Source organism: Triturus cristatus, chromosome 3_2 (genome assembly GCF_964204655.1).
Source record: "Triturus cristatus chromosome 3_2, aTriCri1.1, whole genome shotgun sequence".
In the NCBI taxonomy this organism is placed as follows: Eukaryota; Metazoa; Chordata; class Amphibia; order Caudata; family Salamandridae; genus Triturus; species Triturus cristatus.
In genome coordinates this window covers 731,599,561-731,612,097 of record NC_140584.1, presented here as the reverse complement: position 1 = coordinate 731,612,097, position 12,537 = coordinate 731,599,561, and positions in this window count along the sequence as shown.

Here is a 12,537-nt window from a genome sequence, read left to right as displayed (position 1 = left end):
GGGGTGGGGGTGGGGCTCGAACGTACTGGGGTGTACATAGACGGTGGTACGACACGTACTGGGGTGGGGGTACGACTGGAACGTACTGGGGTGTAGGTACACGGGGGTATGACACGTACTGGGGTGGGGGTACGACTGGAACGTACTGGGGTGTACATAGACGGTGGTACAACACGTACTGGGGTGGGGGTACGACTGGAACGTACTGGGGTGTAGGTACACGGTGGTGCGACACGTACAGGGGTGGGGGTACGACTGGAACGTACTGGGGTGTAGGTACACGGGGGTATGACACGTACTGGGGTGGGGGTACGACTGGAATGTACTGGGGTGTACATAGACGGTGGTACGACACGTACTGGGGTGGGGGTACGACTGGAACGTACTGGGGTGTAGGTACACGGTGGTGCGACACGTACAGGGGTGGGGGTACGACTGGAACGTACTGGGGTGTAGGTACACGGGGGTATGACACGTACTGGGGTGGGGGTACGACTGGAACGTACTGGGGTGTACATAGACGGTGGTACGACACGTACTGGGGTGGGGGTACGACTGGAACGTACTGGGGTGTAGGTACACGGTGGTACGACACGTACAGGGGTGGGGGTACGACTGGAACGTACTGGGGTGTAGGTACACGGTGGTGCGACACGTACAGGGGTGGGGGTGGGGCTCGAACGTACTGGGGTGTACATAGACGGTGGTACGACACGTACTGGGGTGGGGGTACGACTTGAACGTACTGGGGTGTACCTAGACGAGTGGGGGTATACATACACGGGGGGTACGTGTCGGACGTACGGGGGCTGGGGGGAGTGTTGGGCGCGTATGCGGGCACATGTCTCCATGGTTGCTATAGGAGTTCGGTGCGGACGGTGTTTTTTCCATACGGTTGTAAGCTCGGACGCACGGGATGGATCGTGATTCCTCGGTCGGACTTGGCTTTTCACGTTTGTAAGGTAAATCGTCCGAGGACGTGTCGGACACATTTTCCGACCCGAGGACGTGTGGGGAATGAATCCCAGTGCGGTTCGTATGGACTTTTTACCATGCGAATCGTGATTGCCAGTTCGTACGGCACTTGTACGATTCGTACGGTAAAAAGACCCGATACGAGTCGTACGGGGACATTTTTTACCGGATCGTGATCGGCACCTTAATGTTTGTGTGTATTTAACAAAGTACTGCTTTTCCTTCTTAACCCCTTGAGTGCCCCGCCCTTTCCACGCCCTGTGCCGGGCGTTTCATTAGCGGGCGGGGCTCATGACGAGATAGTCTCGTCATGGGCACAGCGCAACCGCGGCCAATGACGAGACCATCTCGTCATGGGTACTCAAGGGGTTAAAAAGCATTGCCCCGTGGTGTAAAAGGCAGAGAGAAGAATAGTCCATCTAGTGGCTGAATTACACATTGTAATCAAATTCGGCTTCACTAAATTGTGTTATCTTGGTCAACTACTTTACTACACTACGCCTTCTTTTCCGCTATAATTACATTTGACATCCTGAAGCCATTCGGTTCAAGGTGTGTGATATACACAAACATCTCTTGCATAAAATTGACGACTACAATGTGGCTCCATCTATGGCTAGAATATAGTCATAAGGATGGGGCAAATGACAACTGATTGGCTTCTTGGTTCACAAATGGTATCACCAGGCAGGTGTCACAGGTGATACATGTTTCAAGTTAATGTTTAGAAATTATCCCTTCCAATAAATGCTTCAATCCATTGATATAATATAATATACTCAAGTGAAGATTTTTCAAATTTGGAAGAATCTTTATCATGCTTTCACATAAAGGTTTTTGCACGTGCTTACATACTCAATAGTTTAATGGCTCGGCTCGTGCGCTTGGGGGCCAAAGCAGACCGTTTGCTTCCTTCTGACTCATCACTGTTAATTTGCTGCTTTGCCCAACTCCAGGAGTAGCCTGCAAGCCTTTCAACTTAACAGGTGTTTACTTTCCAACGGTATGAGCCGTAATAAGATGGCGTTCTCAAATACATTTTGCAGGAGCCTATTACGTTAAGAGAAGTGGTAGGTTGGAAGACAATCCCCACTGTTTATCAGTTAGGTTTACATTTAGGAGTAATCTTGAACTAGCGCTTAAGTTTTAATACTGCGCTACATAATTTTTTTACATGGGCAACCGCAGTTTCCATAAACCGCATTCTTCAGACAAGAAGGAGCTGAATTAAGTATTACACTTTATAAGGAGCATTGTTCAGAAATAGGTTGGCCCTCCTAGAGTCAATTGCATAAAGAGAATGGTGTGTGTGTGTGTGTGATATACTGGACCGTTCATTGTATAGATTGAGTTTCTTAATATTGCAATGTTGGGCTGGCTCTGATGATTAGTAGGGGATGATGGACAAGCGTTAGCAGCAAAAAGTTATTGTACTCTTTGTAGCCATGCCATCACAGAGGGACCTAATCCCTCGGGTCTCACGTTTCCTAGGTGCTTTAGCAAAGTGTGTTTATAGATTTGTAATTGTCAGCAAGCCTGCTGTCTTAATAATAATAACGAGGAAGCCTGCATGGCTATAGCGCTTGATGGCAAGATGTGCTATATTTTCTCTGTATTAAACATCTAAAAACATGTACCTCAAAAACCTGTCAAACGAAAGAAACGTCCAGAGGGTTCCACATTGCTTTGGCCACAGCCAGTGCAGGAAACCTGGGGGTGATCCAGCCGGATTCTGGATCTGACAGCTATTATTGAGACAAATCCAGACTGACCCTAGTGAAACATTCTCAAGTTTTCCCAGTGTAATTGCTGACGCTGGACACGTTCAGTATCGCCCGTGAGGGGCTCTCATTTTCTGCTGTACCTAAAATAAAGGCCTGATTAAAGGACCTTCAAGCAACCTTTTGTTCAGGTATCACCCTAGCTGTGGGATATCTGGAGCCTAACTCCTAGATTCCAATGCAATGGCAGGAAACCAAGGCAGGCAGCTGTATATCACTTCAGAAGTACTTAAACCAAACTATGATTGGGAGTCATCAGAGGCGGCTCCTCCATTTTAGAGGAGGGCAGCAGGCGCTGACGAATGAGTAATATGGCATATCCATGCCATTTTACTTAACCGCCGCAGTGCGAGGGCAGGGAGCGGGGCAGATTCCTGCAATTGCAGGATTACAGCTGTCCCTGCAGTTGCAGGATTACAGCTGCCTCTGCAGTTGCAGGATTACATCTGTCCCTGCAGTTGCAGGATTACAGCTGTCCCTGCAGTTGCAGGATTACAGCTGCCCCTGCAGTTGCAGGATTACAGCTGCCCCTGCAGTTACAGGATTACAGCGGCCCCTGCAGTGCGCATGTTGGGTTGGGTGGCTCTATTGCTATGGCCAGCCCAACATGAGCTGTGCGCACCCAGCAATCCTCTGGCTGTGAAAATAGTAGGAGGATTGCTGGTACAGGCACCCAACCTCAAAATGAGCGCTGGATTAGCCTGCTCCCACCAATCCTGGAGTTGCTCTCAGCATGATTGCAACTCCAGGATTGGTTATATTGATGTCCACTGTACAGGAAGGAAGTCCTTCCCTTTCCTGCTCCTGGTGGACGCTGATCATGAGAGCGGTGCGCACTGGGGGTGAAGTATGTGGGAGTTTGGTGCTGTAGCGCTCTACCATATATTTATACTTCTAGCCACCACTGCATGCATTTGACTATGTTAAATCCCAGTAAGTAAGAGTATGCATGCACTGTATGTCAAATGTATCAGTCTGCATGCATAATTATGCTAATTACAAGTTAATTGTTACAGATGGCAACCCCACAGGTGTTTTTAATGGCTATTGTTAAGATCCCCGGGGGAGGGCAAGATGCGCTTGAAGTTTTTGCAGTCGGCACTGGTGTTGGCAAAACAGAGGGTGGTCTTGGATGGTTGAGTACGAGGGTGGCATCAATAGAATTATGTATAAAGATGTTGTTGAATGGGCCCTGGTGGAGAAAGTGGACATGAAACTGGTCCGCATGAATAATAAGTTGGAAGAAGATTTAGTGGACTGGGCAACCCTCAAGGGAACATGCATCAGAACATAAGAGAGGAAAGGGGGTGAAGTAATGGTGGGAGAAAGCACACAGGAAAGAGGCACACGTGATGTGAAGGAGCAAAAACTCTGACATGTACTGTTGAAAGCACTGTGGACATGATTAGTATAAAAGCGCTGTGGATCCAAACTTACATGGCGTGGACATGAAACTGAGGTAAAAGTGAAGGTGTCTGGTTCCCTAATGACAACGGAGGGTAATATTCGAGACTGTGTGATAACACTGTGATCATTGTTGGTTTATAGTCTGTCTTTTCTGCACGTATGCTTTACAAGTCGTTACTGATGGAATATGGTCTATTTGTATGTATACTGAATATGCCATTGTAATGTGCTTGTTGAAAGATACTGTAACATATAATAACTAATAAAGACTATACAAAAAAATAGCAATTTACACACACTAATAATTATTTATATACTAAGTATATAGTACAACTCATATACATATAGGGTTTCGGAGTGTCTTTTAACCACACACACTACACATGTTTCACCAATGAACATGCTTTTATTCAGAGACAAATATTAGTTTAGTAGTCAATTAAAACTACAAACATTGTTAAAATAAACAGTTAACATAAGGCAAATGGTAAAAAGGGAACAGATCAATATACAAACACATCAGGACAACATCATAAAACCAGCTCCCCTTACCCATATGACCTTCATTACTATGGGACCAGGATGCCTACCATTTGTAAAGTACCAGGGTGCATTCGTTCAGGATAAATGTACTCAGATACTTGGCTGAGGCCAAAGTATCAATCAGCTCTTCTGCCCTTGGTATGGGATAGGCATCAGTCCTGGTGACTGCATTGAGGCCTCTGTAATATACACAAAACATCATTTCTTTCTTACCACCCTGGGTATGAGGCTTGGGTACTAGGACTACTGGGCTAGCCCAGGGGCTATCTGAAGGCTCAATTACACCTAACTCCTACATTTTCTGGACTTCAGTCCTGATACAGTACCTGACATGGTCAGGTTGCCTGTAGATTTTACTCTTGACAGGCAGACTGTCTCCAGTGTCCACCTCATGGGTGCACCAGGTAGTCTGACTAGGGGTCAGGCTAAACATATGTCTGTACTGTTGCAGAACTTGTCTGCATTCAGTTTGCTGATCGTCAGTGAGGCTGCTTGCCAAAGCAACACCATCTACTGACCCATCACCAGGGTTCTGTGAAAGCAGGTCAGGGAGAGGGTCACTCTCCTCCTCCTGTTCCTCATCAGTGGCCATGAGCAAGACCATGTCAGCCCTCTCAACATATGGTTTCAATCTGTTGACATGGAGCACCCTCAGGGGGCTCCTGGGAGTTCCAAGATTCACCAGATAGGTGAATTCTCCCTTTTGCTCAACAATGGTATGGGGGCCACTCCATTTGTCTTGGAGGGCTGCTGGGACCACAGGCTCCAACACCCACACTTTCTGTCCTGGCTGGTACACAGTCAGCACAGCCTTTTGATCATGCCAAATTTTTTGTAATTCTTGGCTGGCCTCCAGGGTTTTGGTTGCCTTCTTCATGTATTCGGCCATCCTGGAGCGGAGACCAAGTACATAGTCCATCACATCCTAATTGGGGGGTTTAAGAGGTAACTCCCAGCCCTCTTTTACCAAACATAATGGACCTCTTACAGGGTGTCCAAACAGAAGCTCAAATGGGCTGTAGCCAACCCCCTTCTGTGGAACCTCTCTGTATGCAAACAAAAGGCAGGGAAGAAGAAGGTCCCATTTTCACCTATGCTTCTCTGGGAGTCCTTTAATCATTCCCTTTAGGGTTTTGTTGAAACGTTCAACCAACCCATTGCATTGTGGGTGATAGGGGGTGGTGAACTTATAAGTTACACCACACACCTTCCACATTGCTTTCAAATATCCTGACATGAAGTTTGTATCTCTGTCAGAGATGAACTCCTTTGGGAAACCCACTCTGGAGAAAACTCCAATGAGGGCTCTTGCCACCACAGGGGCTGTGGTGGTCCTCAGGGGAATTGCCTCTGGGTACCTGGTGGCATGATCCATTACCACCAGGATACATCTGTGCCCAGATGCAGTTGGAGGGTCAAGGGGACCAACAATGCCAATCCCCACCCTTTCAAAGTGTACCCCACCACAGGTAGTGGTATCAGGGGGGCCTTTGTTGTGCCACCTGACTTGCCACTGGCTTGACAAGTGACACAGGAGTGATAAAACCCCTTGGTGTCTTCTGACATATGTGGCCAATGAAAATGTGGAACAAGCCTGTCCCAGGTCTTGTTTTGGCCCAAATGACCTGCCAAAGGGATATCATGTGCTAGGGTCAAGAGGAACCCCCTAAACGTCTGAGGTATTGCCAACCTCCTGGTGGCTCCAGGGGTTGGATCTCTACCCTCAGAATATAGGACTCCCTCGTCCCAATAATCTTTATGGGACCCACCAGAACTCCCAGCAGCCCCAGCAGCAGCCTGCTGTCTGAGGGGTTCAAGAGAGGGGCAGCACTGTTGCTCCTTACTCAGATCTTCCCTAGAAGGGCCCCTTGCCCCCAAGAACTGAACCTGATCAGGCTCAAGTCCCTCTGGGGCAGTTCCTTCTTCAGGATCTGCTTCTCCTCCCTCAAGAGGTGAATCTGTGATCTGAGACAGAGGGGAAGGCACTGTCTTAACCCTACTGCTCCTCTTCTTGGGAAGCACCTGGTTCATGGTTTCAGGATTCAGAGCTTGTTCAGTGTTATGCATTTTGGCCTGTGACCTGGTCACAGCAAATACCTCTGCAGGGATGCCCAACATCTCAGCATGAGTCCATAACTCTACTTCAGACCAGGCTGAAGTCTCTAGACCATTGCCCAATAGACATTCTACAGGGAGGTCTGCACTGACTACAACCTTCTTAAGGCCAGTTACCCCTCCCCGGGAGAAATTCACAACTGCCAGACTATGGTTGGTCCTGATGTTGCGTGCATTGGTCACCTGGTACATTTCGCCCAGGATGATCTGTCCAGGGTCCACAAGATCCTCTGCCACCATGGTGACACTAGCACCTGTGTCCCTAAATGCCAAAGCCTGTTTGCCATTTATTACAGGCTGCTGTTTGTATTTGCCCTGGTTACTGAGGCTCACTAGGAAGGACATATCAATGTCTCCATCACAAACCAGCAATGCCTGAGTGGGCAATCTGACTACGCCAGAGTCCACTTCAGAACCCAGGGTCAACCCTACTACACCCTTATTCTGTGTACCACCTCCACCAGTAGCTGAACTAGGGGAACAGTTGCCTTAGGGGCAGGAGTGGTGGTGGTTTTGTCTTTGGACTTGTTACAATCAGAAGTCCAGTGCCCTTTCTGTTTACAGAATTTGCACCAGGGCTTCTTTTGGCCTTTTCCCTTGTTGGATGGTGCCTCCCCACCAGATGCAGATTTGTGGGGCCCTTGTGAAGACTTCTGGTCTTTTGACTTATCCACACCTTTCTCAGAGCCCTTAGAATCCTGCTTCTTGGTGTCACCCCCTTGGTTCTGTGTTTTCTGCCTCACCCTGGTTCTGACCCATTTGTCTGCCTTCTTTCCCAATTCTTGGGGAGAGGTCAGATCTGAGTCCACCAGGTATTGATGCAACAACTGGTTCTGGCAATTATTAAGGATCTGTTCTCTCATCATCAGATTACACAATCCCTTGAAATCAGCAACCCTACTGCCAACCAGCCAACCCTCCAGAGCCTTGGTTGCACAATCTACAAAGTCAGTCCAGTCCTGAGTCTGTGCCTTTTGGGTGTCTCTGAACTTCAACCTGTACTGCTCAGTGGTTCAGCCAAACCCATCTATCAGTGCACTCTTCAGGACTTCATAGTCATCAGCATACTCTTCTCTAACAGTGAGGAGCTTGTCCCTACCTTTATCTGAAAAGGAGAGCCACACAATTGCCGCCCACTGCTTTTGGGGGACCTGTTGTACTCTACAGGCCCTTTCCATAGCAGTTATACACTTGTGGATATCATCCCCACTCTGGTAGGGAGTAACAACCTTGCTCAGGTTCCTATGGTCTGGAATATATTCTCTGTTTCTAGGGACACTGTTGCTGCCACCAGGGGTTTCTAACCCTCTCTTCTAGAAGCTCTCTGGAGCTCAAAGGCTTCTCTATCTAATGCCAACTGCTTGGTTTTGAGGGCAAATCTTGCTTCCTCATACTGCAGCAGTTTGTACATTCTGTCAGAGGAGGTCTCCCTTCTAGGAAAGTAGGAGCTCCTCTGGTGGACAGATTCTCTGCCAGAGTGATAGGAGTGGCCAGACTCCCTAGAAAGGGACCTAGGCCTTTCCTCCACTCTGTCAGTTCTCTTAGGGAGACTTCCTCTGTCCTTTTCACACCCTTGTGGATCTGGCCCTTCAACCACAGAGTCCTGGTCATCCTGATTTTCATCATCTGACCCAGACACTGTAATTGACCCACACCCTGATTCAGACCCATTAGCTCCTAGAGCTAATCTAAGATCATCTGCTGTCAGCAGATCTATTAGGTGTAGTGTGGAGGGACTCTGTCCAATCTTCAGGTGCCTTGCAGCACACATGGCTTTCAAGTCAAAGAAAGTCATGTCCTTATACTGAGGCTGGGTGGACCCACTGGTTCCAACCCTTAAGGTCTTTCTAGTGTTGTGCAGTGTTGTACTACCTGTACTAGTTTGTGGCCTACTGATCCTAGCTTGAGCAGTAGAAAGGGTGTGCTATCCCTTGACACACAGCTCTAAGTTCAGTAGAACTTATTGATACTAAGCTTGACTTTATATGTACCTTGAGTACCTATAGTGGTTTTCAGTTAGTAATTCAAATAGAGATTTTCCGGTAAAACAATGGCAAGCTGGAATCCCACACGCTGCCCACCAATGTGAGAAGTTGGCCTCGTATATGCTGTTCACTAGTTAAAGTGGACACCTTGCACTAGTACAATTCAACTCTTATGGTAGTAGGTTTAAGACAACCTTTTAAAGAAAGCTATCCTAGTGGTAGCTGTGGAGAGCAGCCTTCAGGCTAAGTCTTTAGAGGAATGTAAAGCAGCTTGTTTTACCTTATAATCTCTTGAATCACTAAATGAAAGGACACCACACAGGTATATATATCAAATATATATGTATTTATTACTACCAACTCTCTGCTAATCTCTTTATGAGATTAGAAGTCAGGAACATATGCATAAATCAACGTTTCACAATAAATTACGCACAAATATGGCGGGGGCTCTAGAGGCGTACCAGACCATATACTTAAGAAGAGACTTAGAGATAACGACTTGCAAGGGGATAAGGCCTAGGGCCTTCAGAAGCGCTGGGGCCTCACGAAACCACCCAAGGCAGGTAAGTAAAGGACCCACGGAGACGCCTGCAGTGTGAGAAAACAGCCGCGAATCCCTATTGACTTCACTGGAGCAAGTCGAGATTGGAAATGAAGAGTTTTAGGATACATCGGGAGAGTCTACAAGCAAGTCACTTACAGGGTAAGTAGTTCTAGAGCCAACACCCACAGGAGCACCGTAGTGCTGGAGTTACCTCACCCAGGGAAGCCGGGTGCATGGGTGTCTTTTGGTGTCGGGTTGCGGCGTCATTTTCAATGAGAGCCAAAGAAGACTGGCTGCTTGTGAAGACAGGAGAAGTGTCCGGTGGAATCCAAGGCTGGATTCAGAAGAAGGAAGACCTGAAAGCAGAGGGGACAGTGTTCAAAGTCACTTGGCAGTGACCCGGGGCAAGGAAGATGGATGCTGACAGTCGTCGGGTGATTTCAGGTGAGCCACTGGTGTCCCTACTCTTCAGCCACGAGGTCCAGGAGGCGTCGATGACAAACAGGAGGTGGATTGAGTGTGACCCACGAACTCTGCAGCTTACTGCGGTGTCGGTGACCAGACTGGAGCCAACAAGCCTTGGTAACAGCAAGTCTTGTGGAAAGGATTAAAAGTAAGAGGTGCAGACCAGCAAGATCTGAGGGACTCACCCAGCAAGGGTAAGTCAGGGCAGGCCTGGAGCAACCAATGGAGCCCTTTGGAACTGTAGTAAAGTCTTCTGGGGACCCACAAGCCAACCAGCAAGGGATCACAAAGACGCCTCAGAAGGATTCACTCAACAAGGGCCCACGATCACTCGGGACAAAGTAGGCCTCTGATATTTGAAGGGATTCCTGCTGGAGGCTTGGACCATATGTGGTCCAATGCACAGGTTTGTAGAACGTCGTGAAGGGGTTGCACTCTAAAATAGTGCATGGTACCCAGGGATTGTGGTTCCTTAACACTCGTGGGGTCCACTTTTCTCAGCATCACTGGGGACTCACGATGGCCTTTGAGAAGTCAGGAAATTCTCTTCCTGGGATGCAGGGACTTTGGACTCTGGCGGGAGCGGGAAAGTTTGCGACCATTGATTGCAAGATTGGGTGCCTGCCAAGCAGGGGAGTCACTCCTTGACTCCAAGGGAGATTCTTCCGTCTTCCAGAGGTAGTGGAACATCAAAGGTCCAGGATTCATCTTCAGAGTGTCGTCAAGGGGTATCTAGTTTGCAAGGGCAAGGGTTCCCTAACTTATACTGAAAGGAAGGGAGGGACTAGCTCTATGACCCCACCTATGAGAGGGTCAGGGGAGTGGGTGGCTACACCCACTTCCCTTTGTCCAGTTTCGCACCAGAGCACGGGCAGGTAGCCCCTGAGTCGGTTTGAACTGGTGTATGCACAGAGGAGCCTACTGCTCCCCCAGTGCAGGACTTCAAAGCACTCTAGGAGTGCACCCACCCAGCCCCAATGCACTAAACCCTGTCTGGGAGGTGTTCACTTCTCCCTGTGACAGGATACCTATTGTTGGGCCTCCTCCACTGCGAGTTTCGGTCATCAGCAGGAGGGCAGTCCAGTGTCTGTGACTGGTGGCATTCATTTTGTGATGCCAGGGCTCTTCAGGATTCTACCGCGTTTCCACAGTAGGTACATGTCTATCCCTCTAGAAGGGTGGGACCATACTCCCACACCAGTTACTGGTGTGGCGGTATGATTCCAAAGCGTTTGACACCAAACACAACATGTTTTGATGCAGCCATTCCAAAGTTAGCATTTACCGCGAGGTTATAATGCACTTAAGAGTATATGGTTTGACCGCATTCACAAACAGCCCCAGAGAATGGACTCTGAGAGCTGCAGAGGGGCCCTGCTCAGGCAGAGGCACCCCCTCACATGGAAATCAAGCACCCTGCCCTTAGTATTGTTAGGGCCTGTCTTAGGGGTAACTGATAGGTTTAGATGTGTGTGCAGGAGAGATATAGTGAACCTATATCTCAGTGAGGAGTGCTAGCACCACCTCACACAGGCTGCAGTAGCAGGCCTGTGGTGTCAGATTTTGTCTACTTCCCAGGGGTGGCATAATATATGCTTCAGCCCCTGGTAGGCCTGTGAAGTACCTGTGCTCTTGGTACCTAAGGTACCATATACTAGGGACTCATAAGGCACCACAGTATCCAATCACCAGTGCACCTAATATGCAATCCAGGTTGTTTAGAGAGAACACAGAGGCTGGGGCCCTGATTTGCAGGGTCCCAGCCAGACTATAGCCAGAAACCAGTGTAAACATCAGAAAAAAAGTGTGGGCAACATAAGAGGCAGATCTACTCTCCTACACTTGGGTAGGTTCAGGTTCCCCTGTGGTGAAATAACTCAAAAGAATGCCCCAAAGCATAGGCACTTAATTAAAAGGTGGTATTACGAAGGTTATTCAAATCAAGATTGGTTCTTCACACTACTCCTCTGGCAACCAAGTTTTCTTAGTGGATAGTGTTTAATCTCAGTATCTGATAAGTCTCAGAATAAACATCAATAGGTTGTATGTCATAGGTTTCTCATATAGGTAAGGAACTTCACACGGTTGTCTCAGTAATCACACTCTCTCAATAATCCTCCTTGTAAGAGATTCAATGGAAGATCCACATCAGAGCGCTAATACGATAATCAAACAATGAAGACATAACGCCAAGAAAGCTGTCAATCTCCTCAGGCGCACAAGCTCTCTCTGCATGAGTTGTTTAACTCGCCAACACGAGAGAACACCAAGGGAGTAGGAAAAGGCAGCCGCCTCCCGACCCCAACATAAGAACGTAAATCAGGAAAAACAACACCTTGCCTGTTCTTAAGCCCAAAACATGCTGTGCTTGTCTGCCCCCGCAAGAACCCGGAACTGGGTTCAGCCAATGGTGCAAGCTAAACCACTACAAGGTATCCTCGGGAGTTTGCCACTTCCGCTGAGTGCATCAAGAAATAATCAACGAAGGGAATGTGGTTCAAAATGCACCCTTACCAGACCTTCAAGAGCTCCGGGCATCTCAGCGGCAAAAGTAAACGGTACCCGCTGCTTCACCGGAAGAGATGAAATACTCTCCTTCCATGCACGGGATGACGTCAGTAACGTGGTGCCCCGTTGAGCCATAGGAAATGGAGTTTCATTAACGTCCATGGCATTTTGCTGTGTACATAAGCCTCGTTAGTATTCTCCGGCTATCTCT